This window comes from Tenrec ecaudatus (assembly GCF_050624435.1).
Source record: "Tenrec ecaudatus isolate mTenEca1 chromosome 1 unlocalized genomic scaffold, mTenEca1.hap1 SUPER_1_unloc_13, whole genome shotgun sequence".
Lineage (NCBI taxonomy): Eukaryota > Metazoa > Chordata > Mammalia > Afrosoricida > Tenrecidae > Tenrec > Tenrec ecaudatus.
The window spans coordinates 1111382-1117072 of NW_027457553.1; the positions used below are offsets into that span (position 1 = coordinate 1111382).

The window sequence follows — 5691 nt, forward strand, 5'->3', positions numbered from 1 at the left end:
CTCACAAGGCGCAGCTGGTGGACTTGAAATGCTGGTCTTGCAGATCACAGTCTAATTCCTAACCACTACGCCAGCAGGGCTGCTGGTAATGACATAAGCCAGACACAAAAAACAGGTGTAGGACCGAGCCAAGTAGAGAAAGGGTGAGCACAGGCAAAGGCACAGAGGCAGGCAGATCGGAGATATACGGGTTCATGGTGGCACCCTTGAGCGGGTTAGTGCCCTGTGACCCCGCTACCCATTTATTTATTATTATTATTACTTTTCTTTCCCCGCCTCTTTTTATCTGTCTACCATGTGTATCCCTGAATTTGGTCTGGTCCCTGCCATATTACCTGGTCCTCACCCCAGGAATGTTCATACAGTAGCTTTTCCCCTATGTCCCTTTTGCATTTTTTTAAAGCTTACTTCCGTGGACACAATGTGTACTTGTCCTTTTGTGCTTGGTTTACTTCGCTTAGCATGCTTTCCTCCAGTTCTTCCCATGCAGTGATGTGCTTCATAAGTTCATCACTACTTTTTAGCGATGCGTAGTACTCCATTGTATGTGTGTACCACAGTTTTTTCCCCCCACTGAAAAAGAAGTTTTTATTCTGATCCCAACAGCTGTACCATCTGTTATGCGCCTTCCTCCTTGGCAATCCGGTCTTTCTTGAGTGCTCCCATGAAAGCTATTTCTCTTCCACGGTCTGGAAACGGCCATTGCCCAACTTGGAGGTGGTGTCGATCAACTTGAGGTCGATCTTCTCCAGGGCACGGCGCTTGGTCTGCACCAGCAGGGACTTGTGCAGAGTGAGCACTCGCTTCTTGGTGCCCACCATGCAGCCCTTCAGCATGACAAAGTCATTGATCACTTCCCCGTAGTGGACAAAGTCGCCCAGGGGATTGATGCTCTTGTCAGAGAGATCATAGTCGGTGGAGGCGTTGTTCTTGATAAGCTTGCCGTCTTGACGAGGTAGGCCTGGCCAATCTTATAGATCTTCTTGTTGATCTCTGTGCAATGGTGGTAGCCTTTCTGCCCAGCGCGGGCCATCGAGAATGCCACGCAGGCGGGATGCCAGGCCCCGATACAAGCCACCTTGCGCAACCCTCGGTGGGTCTTTCGGGGCAGCTTCTTGGTGTGCCAACAACTGGTGACCCCTTTGTAGCCTTTGCCCTTGGTCACCTCCGTGACGTTGAGCATTTCATCCTGCCCGAACACCTGGTTCACTGGCACCAGCTTCTCTCGGGCTCAGTCCAGCTTCTCAGCCACGGAGCCCCCGTTCACCTGCATCTCCGTCAGGTGCGCCTTCTCCTGGTGCAGGGGGAGCAGGCGCGTCTGTGTGTGGGCGTTGGCGCGCATAACCGGGCAGGACTTCTTCATGCTGCTAAAGTCTTTCTCGAGCTGCTTCTTACTCTTGTCAACCTGCCACTTCTTGCAGTACTTGGTGAAAGCCTTCTTCTTCGACTAGTGCCAGTTCTTGAAGAACCACCGCTTGCACTCGTCGTCAATGATGTGTTCCGCAAAAACCGTCTTGAAGGTCCGGAGGCCGCGAGGTGTCTCCACATAGCCCACGATGCCCACCACCACCTTGGGAAGGGTCTCCATGATGGTCACGGCCTCCACCACTTCCTTCTTGTTCACCTTGGAGCCTGGCCTGTCGACCTCGCGCACAATGTGGGTCATGCCGGCCTTGTAGCCCAGGAAGGCCGTCAGGTGGACCGGCTTTGAGGCGTCATCCTTGGGGAAGCTTTTCACCTTCCCGCGTGCCGGCTGCTGCGCTTCCGAGGCAGGGAGCCCAGAGACTCATGCTGGGGCGCCGAGAACTTCCGGTGTGACATTACATCGTTGATCCCCGCTGGTAGAGGTACCCCAGCTTTTTAATCCAATTGTCAGGTGATGGAAATTTGGGTTGTTTCCAATTCCTTGCAATTGTGAACTGTGCCACAATGAACATTGGAGCACAGATGTCTGACCTTGGTTTTTTTCTTGCCCAGTAAGGGTGGTGGGGTTGCTGGGTCATATGGTAACTGTATTTCCATCTGTTTTAGATATCGCCAGTAGACCTCTTTCTGACACACATATGAGTCTCCCTGGATTTGTTTCACGTATGATGTGTCTGGGTCATTGTGTGGTCGTGGTCTCTTTTAAGACTTGATCGATGTTTTCTTTACATTGTTTGTACTGAAGGTCTCTTTTGTACCCTAAAACAAGGAGTCAAGAAGATGCATGGGACTTGATTGCTGAAGGGGGGCAGGAGTGAAGAAATGGACCCAAAGGGTGTCCATACCATTTCTGGGCTCTGCTCTGGAGCTGTTGCCAGCTGTCCATAAACTGTTGGCACCTGTGCCGAGGCTGCGGGCTGACCCCAGACTTCTCTGGCAGAGGAGGGCTGCCTTCTGCTCCGGGATATGGGGGATGTCCGGAGGCTGAGGAAGGGGATCAGGTTGTGCTCAAGAGGCCCCTGGCATGGGAGTATACTGGCTCAGCTCTTCCTCTGTAGGATCCCACAGAAGAGTTCCCCTGGCCTGGCCCCGATGCTAGACCCAGTGGCATACCTGCTCCTGAACTTGGAGGAGGCCCATCTCCTGCTCCAAGGCCTCGTGTCTGTGCAGCAGCCTCTCCATGCTCTCCAATTCCTTCCCAAGGTCCAGGACTCTAGCAAGGGCACCCTGTGGAGGATGGGCACATTACAGGCTTGGCCTCTGCCCTTCTGCCCAGGGTTCCCTTCGATCCTTTCTTCCTGGCTGGTCTTGGCCTTGGCCTCGGGCAGGTGACAGAGTCTGATTAGTGTCTGCACAGTGACACTGCGGGTGTTGGGGACAAGGCTGCTGGATGGAAAACCAGTACCTAGCAGGGGTCCAAGGCCTTCCTGTCAATTCCCTCCCTGCCTCCCTTCCATGGGGTCTCTGTCTCATAGGCCACGTGTTTCTGAAACCGCATCAGCTTCTCTTTGTGGTCCCCAAGAGGGACAGGCTATTCCAGCTGCTGGCCCCACCCCTGGATCCAGTCGCCGTCCTGTGTGATGGTGGGGACATGAGTGCCCTGATGTTCATACTACCTTTGCCCCAAGCGGTGACCCCGTCTACCCCTCGGGCTGTGCCAAGGAGTGAAATGCTGACCAGGCTCAGGGACAGCACAATAATTTTTCTTTCACCCAAGATGACAGGGCCCAGGCCCATCAGTCTTCAGATCTAGGAAGTGGCTGGGCAGGGTCCATGGGTGGGTTCTCATGTTGAGGGTGCCCCTCACCCACCCCTGGGGCCCTGTCTACTCTGCCCATCAGGATGACAGGTGTCCACACGGGTCTGAGAATCAAGGGCCCTGGGCTCCAGTCCTAGCTTTGCCCCTGGAAAAGCCATTAAACTCTCCACATCCCGTTCCACCGCAGGCCGCCCCTTGGCCCCTAGTGGGGCTGAAGATCACTTGTAAAGGTAAAATGGGGTTCAGGTGGGGTGCCCTCTGACCTGGCTAACAGCCCAGAGAAAGCCGGCAGTAATCAGAGTGGTGTGAAGCTTGTGTCGCTGAACTTCTCCCAGGGCTTCCACTCAAGCCGGACGCTCTCATATCGGGCCCAGCAGGCCCTGAACCCAGGGACCTGGCAGCACCCTGGCCTGCTCTCTCAGCGCAGCCTCCTGCGTAGTGGGAGGTGGGAGGTGGACCAAGCCATGAGTACCGAGTGTACCCCTGCTGGGGCTGGCTCACAGCCCATAGCCCTCACTATATGTCTCTAACCCTCACTAACAGCTCTGCAGTAGAGGGTTGGCCAGGCTCCCAGGCAGAAGGAAGCAGGGGCCATGTGATATGGGCAGATCCAAATGCCCTCTGTGGTCCCCAGAGTGTGGCCTAACACATCCCCATGTGCTTCTGGGTGCTTGGGCACCTCGGCTTGGTCACCAGCCCTGGATTGGAGCCCCTGGCTCCTTGGTAATCCCTCACCCACCAGCAGAGGTTCGGTGTGCATACACACCTCACCCGTGTGCCCCCAACAGTCTGGATACCCCGGCCTTATCAGGGTAACGCCCATGACCGTCCCGGCCATCACCTCGCTCTCCTGTGTGCTCAGCACCTCTGGAAGGTGCCATGCTTCTGGATCAGCCGCTCCACCTCTTCCACAGAGCCCTACAGGAAACTGGCTTCCTGGGAGACCTGGGGCAGCCATGGAGGTGACACAGAGGTGGGGGGGATCGGGGGCACAGATGGTGGTTCAAAGGGAACCCTAGACAGCAACTTCTGCCAGAACCTTGGTTTACAGCCTGGGCTCTCTGGGGGTGCATCAAGGGGCCTGCGGCTGGGGGTGGGGAGGTGGGTGCTGAGCAGGAGGTGAAGGAACCTGAGGAAGAAGAGCACTGCAACCTGGGGGCCGTTAGGAACATCCCAACTTCTGTCGAGGTGGGGAGGAGCCCCATCAATTTCCAACCAAACCGCGTAGGGCTTGGCTGGCCGCGGCCAGGTGTGGGGAGGAGATGGCCCTGAGTGACCTGAGGCTCAGGTGTCCTCTTGGCCACTTGGGAAGACACACTATCTAGCTCCGTATCAGAATAGCAGTCAGTGATCCAGGAAGCAAGGGGGATTGGGGTGGTACTACAGGAGGACTGGAGGTCCTGGTGTCAGTGTGCCTGTGTGTGGTGAGGGGAGCTGTCTCCTGGGCCTGTAGGATCTTGTCCAGATGCCACACTGTCTGAGGAAAGCTGCTTGCGGTGCATGGCCTGCCGTCTCCCTTGATTCCGTTCCCAGGCCTGAAAGACCTGCTCCCAAGCATCCTGCATGGCGCATAGCCTTTCCTGGACCTGGGCATGGGCATGGACACAACCGAAGGTGGTGCTGAGGGAAGCCCCAGAGAAAAGGTGCCTGACTGTCCCACCCAAGGGGAGGGTAATTTTTGTGTTTCCACAGGGAAAGAGGGACCAGATATAAAGCCAGTGCCAGATGAATGTAGTGTGCCCGCAAGGATTGGGGAGCCAGTGGAGGTGCCTGAGGGCTGGGCTCCCATACCAGCTATGTGGACAACTGCCCCTACCCCCAGAAGAATTTACTTAAGAGGACAGCACTGATGCTGCATCTAGGAGAGAGGGGCATGTTTTATCAGAGCAAATGGGAGCAAAGAAAGGGGAGGAAGAGAGAGTGGAGCACATCCTGGCCCATCAGGCCTGGAGGATGATATCCCGGCTCTGAACAGCCAATGGACAGAGTGGACAATGTGGCTGAACCCACTATGAGACACACCGTCCATTGATGGCCCAGGGCCCTAAGGGGGACAACACTGGAGACTCAGGGTTAGAACTGGCCCAGACAGATCCTATGACACTGAGGCAAACCACTAAAAGTGTGTGGCAGAGCAACCGTGGGAGAAGAGCAGGGAGACCCTGAGGTAGTACAAAGGACAGACTCTGGGGCCAAAGCATGGACCTGACTGAAGGACATGCCTAGAGATTAAAAATCAGACCTTCATCGATGTATAGGTTTTTCTTTCTTTAAATTTGTTTTCTTTTATTTTATTCTTTAAAAAGCATTTTATTAGGGACTCATACAACTCTTATCACAATCCATACATACATCAGTTGTATAAAGCACATCTGTACATTCTTTGCCCTCATCATTTTCAAAGCATTTGCCTTCCAAAATTAATTTATTCTTCTATGGGTAATTGGTTTCCTTTTTGTTGTCATTGCTGTGTTCTCACTCATTGCCTATCTTGCAATGACTTGATT

General features: G+C 54.5%; 1 pseudogene; it reads right to left on the reverse strand.

The window, feature by feature from the left end:
* Window positions 1-618: 618 nt before the first annotated feature.
* On the reverse strand, window positions 619-1821 carry LOC142435757 (large ribosomal subunit protein uL3-like; annotated as a pseudogene).
* Window positions 1822-5691: the final 3870 nt, after the last annotated feature.